Here is a 17523-nt window from a genome sequence, read left to right as displayed (position 1 = left end):
TCTAAGAGTCTGTACAATACAACACACATACCCACACAATCACAAACATACACACACATACACACCCACACATTTTTTCTATCAAAATGACAGACACACTAGGTCTGTTAGAAGTACACGCACTACACACCACACACTTAAGCAAATGCATTCTCCGGCACACACAATAAATATGTTTTGCCATAGTCTGATTGGTGTGAGCACAAAGTGTGTTGATTCATAGGCCAGGCCCGTATCTCATTCGAACATATTTCCCTTGTGAAATCAGCCCACTGCCAAGCCCACAGGCAAACAGGACCTCTCTCTCTCTCTTTCTCTCTCTCTGTGAGTGTGCATGTGTGTGAGAGAGAAAGGATAGAGGTAGAGAAGTGAGAAACTGTGAATAAGTGTTAGAATAGGTGGTGTGTGTGTGTGTGTGTGTGTGTGTGTGTGTGCGTGTGTGAGAAAGACTGGGAGATGGCAAGTGGGTGCTTCTGTGTAGGGGGAGATTATGCAAGAAGATAGTGTGAGAAAACTGTGTGTATTGATGCAAGAAATTAGTACAGAGAGCAGTACAGTGTATGAGTATTCCACATCACACACAATCCTTTCGTAGTCTGCAGAGCCCTTCTCTTTGTGCCCAATTAGTTTCCCCTCTCTCTCATACCAGCAAAATGAGAGCAAGAATACAGTTAATTTGTTCACAATTCATCTGTCCATTGCAATGGCAATCCACGGGCTGCCAAAAGACCTACGGGAACGTGATGTGATTGAGATGCTTAATATCAAACATGTTTACAGTCACGCCACCCCTTTAGTGTACCCACATGACCTGTCACTATTAAAGGTGGTGTGGCATGACATACGATCCATTACTTCACTCAAACTCCAAGGAGGTGGTGGAACGAGATGAAAGCTTGGCGACCCGTTACTCTACTCAGAGAACCAAGGTTACATCCGCAACCCAATGTTCTCTTTCCTTTTCGTAAAGGGTCACCAAACGACCTATGGGAGAGACTGTACCAAAGAGTCCAAAGATTTGGATAACTCATCATTTAACTTAGTTCAGATGAGTCCCTGGGACATCTTTGTATCCACCACAGGATGCAACAGAATATAATTACCCAACAGTGTAACACAGAATTTCAACTGTGGTATACAACTGTATACACAAGCAAGCTGAAAGCTAGAATTTACAACATAAGGCTTCAATTAGGTGCAACAGCACCAAGAATGGAAGGCCTCTGTATAGAACATCCATCTCACTGATGGTTGATAAGTACAGTGCCTTGCAAAAGTATTCATCCCCCTTGGTGTTTTTCCTATTTTGTTGCATTACAACCTGTAATTTAAATGGACTTTTATTTGGATTTCATGTAATGGACATACACAAAATAGTCCAAATTGGTGAAGTGAAATGAAAAAAATTACTTGTTAAAAAATATATTTTTTAAGTGCATATGTATTCACCCCCTTTGCTATGAAACCCCCAAATAAGATATGGTGCAACCAATTCGCTTCAGTCACATAATTAGTTAGATTGCACACAGATTGACTTTATTTAAGTGTCACATGATCTGTCGCATGATCTCAGTATATATACACCTGTTCAGAAAGGCCCCAGAGTCTGCAACACGAATAAGCAAAGGGCACCACCAAGCAAGCGGCACCATGAAGACCAAGGAGCTCTCCAAACAGGTTAGGAACAAAGGTGTGGAAAAGTACAGATCAGGGTTGGGTTATAAAAAAATATCAGAAACTTCGAACATCCCACGGAGCACCATTAAATCCAATATAAAAAATAGAAAGAATATGGCACCACAACAAACCTGCCAAGAGAGGGCTGCCCACCAAAACTCACGGACCAGGCAAGGAGGGAATTAATCAGAGAGGCAACAAAGAGACCAAAGATAACCCTGAAGGAGCTGCAAAGCTCCACAGTGGAGATTGGAGTATCTGTCCATAGGACCACTTTAAGCCGTACACTCCACAGAGCTGGGCTTTATGGAATAGTGTCCAGAAAAAAAGCCATTGCTTAAAGAAAAAAATAAGCAAACACGTTTGGTGTTCGCCGAAAGACATGTGGGAGACTCCCCAAACATATGGAAAAGGGTACTCTGGCCAGATGTGACTGAAATTGAGAGTTTTGGCCAGCAAGGAAAACACTATGTCTGGCGCAAACTCAACACCTCCCATCACCCCGAGAACACCATCCCCCCCAGTGAAGCATGGTGGTGGCAGCATCATGTTGTGGGGATGTTTTTCATCGGCAGGGACTGGGACACTGGTCAGAATTGAAGGAATGATGGATGGAGCTAAACACAGGGACATTCTTGAGGAAAACCTGTTTCAGTCTTCTAGAGATTTGAGACTGGGATGGGGGTTCACCTTCCAGCAGGACAATGACCCTAAGCATACTGCTAAAGCAACACTTGAGGGGTTTAAGGGGAAACATTTAAATGTCTTGGAATGGCCTAGTCAAAGCCCAGACCTCAATCCAACTGTGAATCTGTGGTATGATTTAAAGATTGCTGTACACCAGTGGAACCCATCCAACTTGAAAGAGCTGGAGCAGTTTTGCCTTGAAGAATGGGGGAAAATCCCAGTGGCTAGATGTGCCAAGCTTATAGCGACATAACCCAAGAGACTTGCAACTGTAATCGCTGCAAAAGGTGGCTCTACAAAGTATTGACTTTTGGGGGTGGGGGGGGGGGTGAATATTTATGCACGCTCAAGTTATCTTATTTTTTGTTTGTTTCACAATAAAACATATTTTGCATCTTCAAAGTGGTAGGTATGTTGTGTAGATCAAATGATTCAAACGCCCCCCCCCCCAAAAAAATTGATTTTAATTCCAGGTTGTAATGCAACAAAATAGAAAAAATGACAAGGTAGTGAATACTTTTGAAAGCCACTGTACCACCTAATCCTCCCCAGCTTCCAATGGCTCATTCACCCCCTACCTCCTCTCCGTTGTAACTATTCCCCAGGTTGCTGCTGTGTTCTCAGTCAACTTACCTGGTAAAATAAGGGTTCAAAAACATATTTAAAAAATGCCTAAACTTAAACTGAAAGCTGACTGTTGTCGAGCCCCACAGTGGACACGTCATGACACCCATAAAACCCAAATAAATGGCATGGAATTGACGCAATCCAATAATATAACTAACTTTGATTTTGGGGTGAACTGTCACTTTAAGGGTTCTATCAACCAGTGATCAATGCAGAAAATATAAGTGTTCATTGAAACACATACTTTGCTTAACAACAACAGCTAAGATAATATCACAGTGTGTCTTTATCAGTTAAATATTTACCTTGAGTCCATAAACCAATGTCCAAATGCCTACGTTGTAACAAACATATCAATTGCTAGTATACTGCTTCCAAATATCACCTCCTATCCACATTCATCTTAAGTATCAGTCAGTTATTGCATGTTTATATTACCTGTGTGTATATATATATAGTGGTCTCTCTAGCTCCCTACTCTATTACGATCCTATGTTATTTATTCTGCCGAAATGTTCACATGCTATATGAAAAAGCAATCATTTCTTGTATTTTTCAGTCCACTTTTGTATATAATCTAGATCATACATTCGATTGTACTAGGTACTGATTTATAGATTTTCTGATGTATTTTCTTGCTTGACAAATCTAATTGTTCTTGAAATAGAAGCCAGGTGTGTGTGCTGACCATTTACACTGAGGATGGCCTGAGATCTTTGATTTATGCACTTTCTTGCACTATGATTTTTTGGGCCCCATGATGTCCAAATAAGCATCTTTATTTTGCATTCAAGCCTCAGTTATAGATGTATTCTTTTTTTTCCTCTCCATCTTCGCCTGTATATACAGTATAAACACGCAATAAATGGCTTATGCTTAGAATTAAGCAGTTTTACACACAAAAGGTAATACACACACAAAGATATGCACACAAAATAACCTGAAGCTCCACTGACCTAGCATGGCTGATTACACAGACAAAACAACGCTACCTTAATCCCATAAAGATAACAGACTCATTCCAAGATGTGGAGATGATGATGTATTGATGAGATACTCACAACAGACATAATAGGGATCAATTCTCCAAAGATAGAGGGATCTGTCAAGCCAAAGTGGTGACTGGTGAAGCAGAAGGGTGAAGAGGAGATCATGAATAAATAGGTATTACATGACACTATAATAATAAACATCTAATAATTTAGCACTGTAACTAGATATAAGGGAGAGGAGGGGAGAACAAATAGACCATATGTGATAGAATCCCAAAAGAAGAAGAAGTTTCAAACTGCCATTGTGTGGCTTTTTCTACACTGATTTCTCACTTCTGACTGACTGCATTCTTGACAGGGGCATCATGTGAGTCATGTGACCAGTATCATGTGACTCACCAGTGTTCAGTACTTTGGGGAGGATGGAGAAAGGCAGAAAGCAGAGGAATTCACTCCAGCACACACACAGTAAGTAAACAAACATTCATTGCTTCTCTATTAGAAAAAATGTGAATTGTAATTTCAGTTTACTTCCTTGATTGACCTAATTGAAATGCAATGATCTTACCCTGATACACAGTAATTAAACTGGCATTAGAGTAGTCAATGGCATGGACTAAATCTGGAATTGTATAGAGAAGAGGTACAAATGTATTTGACAGGGACTCCAATGGTAGAGCATGGAGCTTGCTGCGCCAGGATAGTGGGTTTGATTCCCGGGACCACCCATACTTAATGTATGCATGCATGACTTTAAGTTGCTTTGGATAAAAACATCTGCTAAGTTGCATATATTATATTTTACAGTACATTACTATATATTTTAACATACATGGCACCAGATGTTAACTAAAAAGGTTGTTTTCATCTGCAACATTGTCCAATAACGTTCCCTTTCATAATTTGCTCATATTCCCTCTTTACTGTTTTGCAGTGTGCCTGAGGAATTTCAGAAGAAACAATGATGAATCAATAGGATTGACAAAACTGTGTGTGTAGTAGACTAAGATTAAGCTAAACCTTGTGAAAATGAATAATTAACATGGTAACACACACTGACATGTTGACAATCTTAACACATAGCCGCACTATTGTTTTAAAGATACGGATTTGAGTGCTTGACAATAGCGAAATTGCTGAGATCTGGCTTCTGTTTGGTTAAGATTTAGACTTAAAAATAAATAAAAGACAGAAAATATGTGAATTTCCCTGGAGTGTGTGCCACCGTCCTGATCATAAATAAAGCTTAAAGATGCACACACAATTCATACTTTACGAGATATACAGTGCCTTGCGTAAGGATTTAGAGCCCTTGCATTTCTTCACATTTTATTGTGTTACAAAGTAGGATTAAAATTGATTTAATTTCAATCTTAATTAAAATAGGCTTTCCACCTGGAAGCACTTATTTCTGGACATGAAGTACAAACAAGAACAAATACAAATCAATGTTTTAACGTAATGTTATTTGCTTTGGTAGTTACAACATTTTTGGGGGCTTAGCACATTTCGTTTGGGTTAGCAAAATCAAAGAAAGTCTATTTATTGTTATCATTACTAATAATCAAAGTCCAAAGATAGAGGCCACTCAACTGTATTATCATAATTAGAGCTAGGGTCTGCTAAACTACTGTATGACCCCAGTGACCCCAGACCGACATATCATGGTGCAGTTGTTCCAGGACCTCATCAGTTCTGCTGCGCTCAGCTCCTGCCAGCTGATGAAGTTGTGAAAGGGAACTCCCCTTTTCATGTGTGTGTGTGTGTGTGTGTGTGTGTGTGTGTGTGTGTGTGTGTGTGTGTGTGTGTGTGTGTGTGTGTGTGTGTGTGTGTGTGTGTGTGTGTGTGTGTAAGAGAGAGGTGTGGGGTGGGATATCAACAGGTACACGCATACTGTAATTATTCAGTCCTGGTGATCAACAAGGGCATGTGTGAGTGCAGGCTTTTTTTCCAGCCAAGTAGTAGCACACTTGATTCTACTACTCAACTAACCGTAGTCTGGGTATTGCCTGTGCTGGAACACTACTAAATACTGCAATCATAAACCAGCCCTTGCAGGGTGAGACTGCCCACCACTGCTGTACAGTACATGCAAAGTGTACATCTACTGTACTCCCTACATTGTACATTATTCTCAGCCTACCTGTCCCATGTGGTGAAGGTGCATCTCTAGGTGCATCTCCACGACTGCGTGGCCATGCACACCTCCAGCTTAATCATCAAGTTTGCGGACGACACTACAGTGGTAGGCTTGATTACCAACAACGACGAGACGGCCTACAGGGAGGAGGTGAGGGCCCTCGGAGTGTGGTGTCAGGAAAATAACCTCACACTCAACGTCAACAAAACCAAGGAGATGATTGTGGACTTCAGGAAACAGCAGAGGGAGCACTCCTCTATCCACATCAATGGGACAGTAGTGGAGAGGGTAGTAAGTTAAGTTCCTCGGCGTACACATCACAGACAAACTGAATAGGTCCACCCACACAGACAGCATCGTGAAGAAGGCGCAGCAGCGCCTCTTCAACCTCAGGAGGCTGAAGAAATTTGGCTTGTCACCAAAAGCACTCACAAACTTCTACAGATGCACAATTGAGAGCATCCTGTCGCGCTGTATCACCGCCTGGTACGGCAACTGCTCCGCCCACAACCGTAAGGCTCTCCAGAGGGTAGTGAGGTCTGCACAACGCATCACCGGGGGCAAACTACCTGCCCTCCAGGACACCTGCACCACCCGATGTCACAGGAAGGCCATAAAGATCATCAAGGACAAGAACCACCCGAGCCACTGCCTGTTGACCCCGCTATCATCCAGAAGGCGAGGTCCGTACAGGTGCATCAAAGCAGGGACCGAGAGACTGAAAAACAGCTTCTATCTCAAGGCCATCAGACTGTTAAACAGCCACCACTAACATTGAGTGGCTGCTGCCAACACACTGACTCAACTCCAGCCACTTTATTAATGGGAATTGATGGAAATTGATGGAAAATATATCTCTAGCCACTTTAAACAATGCTACTTAATATAATGTTTACATAGCCTACATTACTCATCTCATATGTATATGTATATACTGTACTCTATATCATCTACTGCATCTTTATGTAATACATGCATCACTAGGCACTTTAAACTATGCCACTTTGTTTACATTACTCATCTCATATGTATATACTGTACTCGATACCATCTACTGCATCTTGCCTATGCCGTTCTGTACCATCACTCATTCATATATCTTCACGTACATATTCTTTATCCCTTTACACTTGTGTCTATAAGGTAGTAGTTTTGGAAATGTTAGGTTAGATTACTCGTTGGTTATTACTGCATTCTCGGAACTAGAAGCACAAGCATTTCGCTACACTCGCATTAACGTCTGCTAACCATGTATATGTGACAAATACATATCATTTGAAGGTGCATCTCTAGGTGGAGATGCACAGGGCCTCCATCTGACACATATGTAAACCTGAGTCAACAACAACAACCAGGGAGAGACAGAGAGAGAGAACATACACATTATTTACATCAGTAAGTGTGCATTTGTTTGTTTATGGCAGAAGTGACACAGAGAAATAGGGATTCCCAGGCCAAAATCAACCCCTGGCCCACCAACCTCAACAAAAATCTGTATACCCTGCAACTCTCCAGAGCCCGAATTGGCTACCCTGCCCTAGCCCAACCTCCACAGACACACACACATAAACACCCCAAGGGTTTGGAAGCCACGGTCAACCACATTGCGGTGCCCCTGGAGCAATTTTAGGGGCCTAGCTCAAGGGTAAACATGAGTACAACGTCTAGAATCCCACCAGATTTTTTTCTGTCAGAATTGATGAACTGGTTTCTTTTATATCCAATGCAGTGACCCTGCCTATAGGCATACCTATCTGGTTCCTTGTCACCACCGAAAAGGGTATGGAACCTAGGGTTATTTTAGGACCAGGGCCAGGCCATAAATAGGATTAGGAAAATCGTCCCATCAGCAGTGCTTGACTTCACACCGGAACTGAGTTCCGAAACCTCACATTTTCTACTTCTTGAGTTCCTAAATATAAAACGGTACCAGCACCCAATATGAGAACTGGCACCTATTTCAGTCCACTGCCTATCAGCAGTGTGTGTGAGAGACTGAAACACTAACTGACATTTGTATGTCTAAATGGTCAGTATTGAAGAGAAAAGATTAGGCCTAGTTCTCTTTTACGGGCCCTTTATCACAGTTGCACAACTCTAATCCATGTTTCTTCCTCACTCTTATACCGGACTTACACTGTAAAGCCTACCCAAACCAAACTGTCCTGGCTCAGATGTTTTCTTTTTTACGTTGTTGTTTCTAGTACGGTTCCAGCAACTATGGTGGATCTGTAACCTGGCCAGCCCAGTAGAGCTCGACTTGTCTCCGTTTGGCCCAGTAGTGTAAAAAGGGTGTAGTTGATCATTTAATGTCAATGATTGGCTAGGGAGATCTCAAACACCTCTATAACTCAGTCTCTGATTCGCCTATTAGCCAAGAACAAAAAACAGAGACAGTGCAGCCCTAGAGGACTGGAACTATATCAGTCAGTGCATTCAGAAAGTATTCAGACCCCTTGACTTTTTCCACGTTTTGTTCCATTACAGCCTTATTCTAAAATTGATTCAATTGGATTAATACCCACAATACCCCATTTTTTGGTTGTCCTCCTGGAACGTTTTCCCATTCCCACAGAGGAACTCTGGAGCTCTGTCAGAGTGACTATCGGGTTCTTGGTCACCTCCCTGACCAAGGCCCTTCTCCCTCGATTGCTCAGTTTGGCCGGGCGGCCAGCTCTAGGAAGAGTCTTGGTGGTTCAAAACGTCTTAAATTTAAGAATGATGGAGGCCACTGTGTTCTTGAGGACCTTCAATGCTGCAGACATATTTTGGGAGCCTAGCTCATTAGTACACCCTTGTGGTTGAATATCTTATGATACAACAATTAATAATGTTGAACAAATACCATCAAGGGATATGTAACAATTTACAATAACGAACACCTTATGAAACATCTGTGAAAACCAATACAGCAATATTTTAGATTTAAATACATTAAAAATATATATTGTTGGTACATGTGTGTCAACTTACTTTCTGATTTTCTTGTACACTCACATGGCAGTCAAATACTGAAATACTGATGTGTGTGGAATAGAGAGGAGGTGGGTGCTGTGCGGATGGGAGGTTGTCACTTGGGTGCTGCGCGGATGGGAGCCTGTCACTTGTTTTCAACATGTCGTCAGTCTTGGAAGGTGGACTCGAAGAGGGAAACTGCAAAGTCCAGGCGCTGCTGCCCTCTTTGTTCTGAGGGTTTACAGTGCTAGTGTTTTTAGCTCATCTGTGCAGCTCACATTATGTGGCCAGTATGATATTCGTCTTGCTCTTTCTCAGCCGATATTGACAACATGACAGTAACAGTAGCTGACGTAATGAAAAGTTGGAGGGTGGTTGGTAATGCAGGACATCAGGTGGATCCATGTCTGGGTGTTAGGGAGAATCCCTAGGTCCTGGAGAACAGGAGCAGAGTAAAGGGAACCGGATAGGAGACAGACGTAAACAAGCAAACACACAGGTTAAAGGATTATCAGGTATGTAAAAATACAGTTATTGAATGATTTCAATTTAAATGTTTGATTAGACATGAAATCATGTTAATGGAAGACAGGAAAGAAAGGATACCCGTCAAATTGTTTATGTCAGTGGGGTTGGTAAGGGATGGTCCTTACCAATCCAGGGTGGTGTCATGACGACTGGAGTCCTACACCTTAACAGTACCTACCTGGAAGTGATGGTTACTTAATGTGACCCAGTGGTTGATTGACTATTTGGAGAAACCACTGGGCTACTGTTGGTACTGCTGACAGCATGGTGATGCCATCCACCATGAGGCAGCAAATACAAATAGTAATCATCTGAGATTTTAAATTCACCTTAACGGATGGTGACCCCAGCGAGGAGCAAAAGAGCATCAAGCTTTCCCAGGTATCGTCTTCCTTTCTTCCAAGACAAGTAATTTGCCTGGATGTCAAAGCACTTGGTCCCCTTGATTCTCCTCGGGTGGCTCTCCTTTATCTCAAGAGTCTCACCTTGATTGATAAAATAAATAAATGCAATTTTATTTCATGTTATTACAAATACATCTCTTACATATCTCTTGAAAGGCCAGAAAATAAATAAACAGCAGACAATAATTTTGACCTGGTCAAAAACCTCCACATCCTTCTCAGTCCGTGCCTGAAGGTGGTCCTCGAAGGCGTTCTGATCTGGTTCGACAACTTCCACCACACCAGGTGGAGTATCAGTGATCTCAAAGTACGTTATATAAAAATAGTAATGTAAAAACACTAAGTCAATCACACATTTTTTATACTACAGTATAGGCAATCATTTTATGTATAATTGCATTGTTTACCTCAGTAAACAGCTGCGGCTCCCGTCCGTACAGCAGGCGATAGAGTGAGTACTCTGGAGGCCTGGATGATGCTGTTGTGTACAAAGATAATTACCTTCAGGTTGTCCTCCCACCATTCCTATAACCTGTCAAGAGACTTGCCCATGGCAGTCTTGAGGGTGTGGTTGGTCCTTTCATCCAAACCTGGAGGAGGGGGTAGGAAAGGGATATCTATTGACAATGGAACATATTGAAAAAAAAAAAACTCCAACAAACTATTGGTGACAGAATATAACCTATTACATCCGTACCTTGTTCCAGAGTTCACAACCTCGGTCACTCAAGATGACCTCAGGAGGTGGCGGGCCGGGCGCAGTGCGCGCTAACCAAGGTTGCCAGGTGCACGGTGTTTCCTCCGACACATTGGTGCGGCTGGTTAGATGGCACTGTGTTAAGAAGCAGTGTGGCTTGGTTGGGTTGTGTATCGGAGGACGCATGACTTTCAACCTTCGTCTCTCCCGAGCCCGTACGGGAGTTGTAGCGATGAGACAAGATAGTAGCTACTAAAACAATTGGATACCACGAAATTGGTTAGAAAAAGGGGTCAAATAAAAAAATAATAAAAATTTTTAAAAAAAGATGACCTCAGGAGAACCATGGGTGTTGAAGATGTCCATCATCGCCTTGGAGGTAGCCTCGCCAGTCTGGTCAATGATGGGTATCATACAAAAGAAAATACATTTTTGGTTCCAAGCACCCTTTTCATATGGGTTACAGAAGGGAATTTAGAGTTAAGCACGTTATCTTCCTTTACAGACCTTAATGGGTATTGCCTCCACCCACTTGGTAAAGTAATCGGTCACCATCAGGCTAGACAGGTATTCACCTTCAAGCACAATGTGACAAATTGAAACATTGCTTTCTCTCTGATATGACATTCATTGAAATCATAATCATTTCAGATATAATAGATATAATAGAATGTGATTATTTCACTTGCCCAGCTGTCCATATCCTTGACAATCCCATGCCAAAATAAGTTTATGTTGATTTTGGCAATCATGTGCTTCACTCTGAAATGGCCAACATGCATCTCGGCATGGTCAGCATGGTCTCCTTCTCCTCAGTGAAAATTACCCTCCTGTGTGGCTGACAATCCTTCCTCCGTAGGTACATGTGATTGCCTGACAAGTTTGAAGACAAGCGTTGTTGAATTACTCAAGTCTAAGTAATTTTGCACAAATTACTTTCTATGTTTCTCTCCTCCATGTCTCTCGGTCTTTCACGCTTTTCCCACCTCTCTCTTTCACTCTCACCCTTTATTTCTCCCTCTTCCCTCCTCTCTCTTTGTCTGTGTGTCTGTCTAGCAAAGATACCTAGTTAAGGGCAGTTGGAATGACCATAATTGCTTAATTTGATTGATCAGAGTTAACTTATAGCTAGATACCTCAAAATGACAGACATATAACTAAATGTATAACTAGCAACTTCTAGATGACCAACTACCTAGATGGAAAACTGTTGTTGAAAAATTGTTAATGCGGTGCCTTCATAGTACTTCACCTGGTTGGAAAGATAAAATAACATCTCCTCAAGGCATGCCATTGAAGTGCAGCTAACGTTACATACAAACTGAAAGCTAAAAAAACTATTAGCTAGCTAGCTAATGTTAGCTAAACAAAACTTTATGGTTAGTTAGCTGATGTAAGCAAACAAGTAACGTTAAGTAGCAATTTAAATCCCAAACCATCTTTGGATAGTATTCTTTGCAATGTTTCGGCAGTCCTGGGAACCCCCCAAAAACTTTTTTAGCATGGGGACACTATTTGACATGACAGGCTCTTTGATTTTTCATTTGTTTTCCATGAGTGACGGCTGTAGTGTAAGAATGAGAGAAGGTGGCTGGCTGGCATGCAAAGCCCAGTATGATGACTGAATGACAATTTATTACATTGTCTGGATGGCAGACAATCTGTGGGCTATCACAAGGTTCAAACATACCATATCTGTGGCAATCTCTAAGAATAGATGTTCTCATGGAAGTCCTTAAGTCACTGACGCCAGGGGAGGTGTGAAGACAGATGAAAACGTGAATAAACAAAATGAATGTTACTGTGTGAATTAAATTGTCATATTTTTATTTTTCAAGAGTTCACAAAGAGCTATGAATTTGTATATATTTTATTGTGCTGTAAGTGCTATGGATTTATTGTTACACAGAATGTTATTTTGTTAATCGGGCAGCCGATAGTTCAAAGAGGGAGCGACACAAGGATGCGCTCCTATCATTTACAGTTGAAGTCGGAAGTTTACATACACTTAGGTTGGAGACATTAAAACTCCTTTTTCAACCACTCCACAAATTTCTTGTTAACAAACTATAGCTTTGGCAAGTCGGTTAGGACATCTACCTTGTGCATGACACAAATCATGTTTCCAATAATTGTTTACAGACAGATTATTTCACTTATAATTCACTGTGGGTCCGAAGTTTACATACACTAAATTGACTGTACCTTTAAACAGCTTTGGCGACATGTGTAGACAATCAAAAGACACATTGTGATCTGAATGCATTAGATACAGTACCCATTAGACACAGTGCAGTAAGCATTAGATACAGTAACCATTAGACAGAGTGCAGTAAGCATTAGATACAGTAACCATTAGATACAGTACATTACACTTACATGCAGTCTGTGAGGAAATATTCCTCTCCTACCTGGGAATGTGCTGCCAGTTCACAGATCAGCCCAACATGAAAGTGGCTCTCAAACATGTACTATTTAGATAACAGCTCCCATCGGGTGGTAGTTGGTCGGACACAGATTGTCTATCCTGTCAGACAGAGGACTGATTTTCCTTTACAAGACACTCAAGCCTATCCAAAAGCAAATATAATTGCATCTGTCAGTTACTGTGTCATGACCAGGTTCAACAACGATGTATGGTTAATAATGAAGTACCACAATTACAACTGGTTAATAAGGGAGATCCCCTTGTGATCTGATTTAAGTAGTTTATATTTCCTCATTGTTATTGTCTTGATAACTCCTAACTCCTCTGGGAAGTTATTGTAAGTCTAGCATGCACGTTCTGCATGTGTAGTCTACATTATACAAATACCTTGCATTAACTACAGTTGATGTCGGAAGTTTACATACACTTAGGTTGGAATCATTAAAACTCGTTTTTCAACCACTCCACAAATGTATTGTTAGCAAACTATAGTTTTGGCAAGTCAGTTAGGACTTCTACTTTGTGCATGACACAAGTAATTTTTCCAACAATTGTTTACATACAGATTATTTCACTTATAACTCACTGTATCACAATTCCAGTGGGTCAGAAGTTTACATACACTAAATTGACAGTGCTGTTAAACAGCTTGGAAAATTCCAGAAATGATGTCATGGCTTTAAAAGCTTCTGATAGGCTAACTGACATCATGAGTCAATTGAAGGTGTACCTGTGGATGTATTTCAAGGCCTACCTTCAAACTCAGTGCCTCTTTGCTTGACATCATGGGAAAATCAAAATAAATCAGCCAAAACCTAAGAAAAACAATTGTAGACCTCCACAAGTCTAGTTCATCCTTGGGAGCAATTTCCAAATGCCTGAAGGTACCACGTTCATCTGTACAAACAATAGTACGCAAGTATAAACACCATGGGACCACGCAGCCGTCATACCGCTCAGGAAGGAGATGCGTTCTGTCTCCTAGAAATTAAAGTACTTTGGTGAGAAAAGTGCAAATCAATCCCAGAACTACAGCAAAGGACCTTGTGAAGATGCAGGAGGAAACAGGTACAAAGGTATCTATATCCACAGTAGAACGAGTCATATATCGACATAACCTTAAAGGCCGCTCAGCAAGGAAGAAGCCACTATTCCAAAACCGCCAGAAAAAAGCCAGACTACAGTTTGCAACTGCACATGGGGACAAAGATTGTAATTTTTGGAGAAATGTCCTCTGGTCTGATGAAACAAAAACAGAACTGTTTGGCCATAATGATCATTGTTATGTTTGGAGGAAAAAGAGGGAGTCTTGCAAGCCGAAGAACACCATCCCAACCGTGAAGCAGGGGGGTGGCAGCATCATGTTGTCGGGGTGCTTTGCTGCAGGAGGGACTGGTGCACTTCACAAAATAGATGGCATCATGAGGCAGGAAAATTATGTGTGTATGTTGAAGCAACATCTCAAGACATCATTCAGGAAGTTAAAGCTTGGTTGCAAATGAGTCTTCCAAATGAACAATGACCCCAACATACTTCCAAAGTTTTGCCATAATGGCTTCAGGACAACAAAGTCAAAGTATTGGAGTGGCCATCACAAACCCCTGACCTCAATCCTATAGAAAATGTTTGGGCCGAAATGAAAAAGCATGTGCGAGCAAGGAGACCTACAAACCTGACTCATTTACACCAGCTCTGTCAGGAGGAATGTGCCAAAATTCACCTAACTTATTGTGGGAAGGTTGTGGAAGGCTACCCGAAACGTTTGACCCAAGTTAAACAATGTAAAGGCAATGCTCCCAAATACTAATTGAGTGTATGTACATTTCTGACCCAATGGGAATGTGATGAAAGAAATAGGTGAAATAAATAAATCATTCTCTCTACTATTATTCTGACCTAAAACAGGGAATTTTTACTCAGATTAAATGTCAGGAATTGTGAAAAACAGAGTTTAATGTATTTGGCTAAGGTGTATGTAAAGTTCCGACTTCACATGTATATATCTCCAAAATAAGTTGCCGGTAGTAACTCCAACTAAGTGGAAAAATAACAAGATTCTCTTTAAAAAGTTTTTTGTTTAGGAAACAAACACCACTTAACTGCCATTTAAATATATCAACATTAAAAAGAGTAGAGCGGTATATTATTGTCCCCTAGGGGCAATTAATTTTGCAGCAAGTAATAAAAACATGAACACATGACAACAACAAAAAACAGTTTTTACAGCTATATGTAGACAGCACACATTGCTACTACAGGTTATTGACAAAGATGGTAGCATCTGTAGTGAAGGACAGTATAGACCTGTCCATTTTAAACTTGGGGAGTGTGTATCTGTGCTCTGAGGGAAGTATGATAAATTCAATAAACAAGGCTGCTGGGAGTCTCTCAGAATGGATTACACCTTGTGTATAAATCGTGTTGTTATTATCCAATATAAATTAAAGTGAAATAATGAACTGTGTCATTTGAGTCAAAGGTGATATTCTGTACTGTCGCCTAATATAAAAAATGTGATTCCAAATCCATAATGCTGGAGTATACTGTAGAGCCAAATTAAATGTTTTTGCTTCACTATTCAAATAAACATTAAACAAAAAATAATGGGCATACTGTATTAAAAATACAGAGGCTACGTTACTTAAAATGCTGATTCTATCAGTTTATTTACACCGGTGCAAATGTTTGCACTGGCTAGTACATTGGGACATTTAGTTAAAGTTATGCTCATTTTCAGAGTTTTTATTTTAATATAAAGTTTAAAAAAAAATCTAGTTTAGCTGATTTCCGACTTACCTTGGGTGCTATCGTTTTACTCAAACCGTTAGCTGGTTATGTATCAACGCAAGCATTTTTTGAGCATGTAGCAACTACACTGAAGTTGAACATGCATAATTCCGGTGTCAGGAAAGGTGTGTAAATCAAACAGATAACCAACCACAAACCACAGTTAATATTATAGTCGGGTTTTGTTTATTACATTTCTGTTCATTTATTTATTTGAACTGCACAAAAAATTCCTCCAACGTCTGTCATATCATTGAGAGCTCGAAATGTGTTACTTTGGCAAGAAAAACTAAAAATGTACGTATTGGCCTACACATAATGATACTGGTTATACACTTGGGAATGGGGTACACAGTAGGTACAGTGCCTTGCAAAAGTTAAGACCCCTCGGATTTCTTCACATTTTTTTTGGGGGGGGGGGGGGGGGGGGGGGGTGTAAAATAAATTGGAATTTCTGCTCAACAATCTACTCTGTAATGTCAAAGTGGAAGATTTTATATATTTATATATATAAATATATATATATTTTTTTTTAAAGATAAATAAAAATTAGAACAAAAATATATTAATTGCATCAGTATTCAGCCCCTTTGTTTTGGCAAGCCTAAATTAGTTCAGGAGTAAAATGTGGCTTAACAAATCACATAATAAAGTTACATGGACTCACTGTGTGAAATAATAGGAGTTTACCAGATTTTTGGATGACTAACCCTTCCGCTGTACCCGATACATACATCTGTAAGGTCCCTAAGTCAAGTATTGAATTTCAAGCAACAGATTCAACTTCAAAGACCAGGGAGCTTTTTGAAAGCTTCATAAAGAAGGGCAGCGATTGGAAGATGGGTAACAATAACAAATCAGACATTGAATATCTCTGTCCTTTGCCTGCCTCCTGTGGTTTAATAAACTACTCTGTATTGTACCTTCCGTCTCCTTTGTCTGCATCTAGGTCATATCCTGAGCCGAGATAATTGGTGATTTTAAAACAGTTACAGAGTTCAATGGCTGTGATGGGAGAAAACTGAGGATGGATCAGCAACATTGTAATGATGACATATTGACTTAAACGACAGAGTCAAAAGAAGAATACAAATATACAGAATAAAGTATGACTGAAAAGAAGACAAAAAACAGCAAAGGAACACACTTTTTGGCCTAAATGCAAAGCCTTATGTTCGGGGCAAATCCAACACATCACTGAGTTAACTGCCTTCTTATTTTCCAGCATGGTGGTGACTGCATCATGGTATGGGTAAGCTTGACGTCGGCAAATCGTTTTTTCAGGATAAAAAGAAATGGGATGGTGCTAAGCACAGGTCAAATCCTAGAGGAAAACCTGCTTCAGTCTGCTTTACAGCGGTCACTGGGAGAAGAAGTCACCATTAAGCAGGAAAATAACCTACAACACAAATCTACACTGGAGTTGCCTACCAAGAAGACAGGGAATGTACCTGAGTGGCCAAGTTACAGTTCTGAATTCAATCTGATTGAAAATCTATGGCAAGACTAACATTTTTGTCTAGCCATGAATCCCAACATCTTGACAGAGCTTTAAGAATGATAAAAATAATAAATTGGCTAATATTGCACAATCCAGATGT

At 40.5% G+C, this 17523-nt stretch overlaps 1 long non-coding RNA gene across 1 annotated transcript; it reads left to right on the top strand.

The window, feature by feature from the left end:
- Positions 1–4076: 4076 nt before the first annotated feature.
- Positions 4077–5781, top strand: LOC118965614. The gene is made up of 3 exons (XR_005053024.1): positions 4077–4155; positions 4342–4451; positions 4918–5781. It is a non-coding gene; the product is annotated as an uncharacterized LOC118965614 (long non-coding RNA).
- Positions 5782–17523: the final 11742 nt, after the last annotated feature.

Source organism: Oncorhynchus mykiss, chromosome 8 (assembly GCF_013265735.2).
Source record: "Oncorhynchus mykiss isolate Arlee chromosome 8, USDA_OmykA_1.1, whole genome shotgun sequence".
In the NCBI taxonomy this organism is placed as follows: Eukaryota; Metazoa; Chordata; class Actinopteri; order Salmoniformes; family Salmonidae; genus Oncorhynchus; species Oncorhynchus mykiss.
This window is presented reverse-complemented; position numbering and strand designations above follow the sequence as displayed.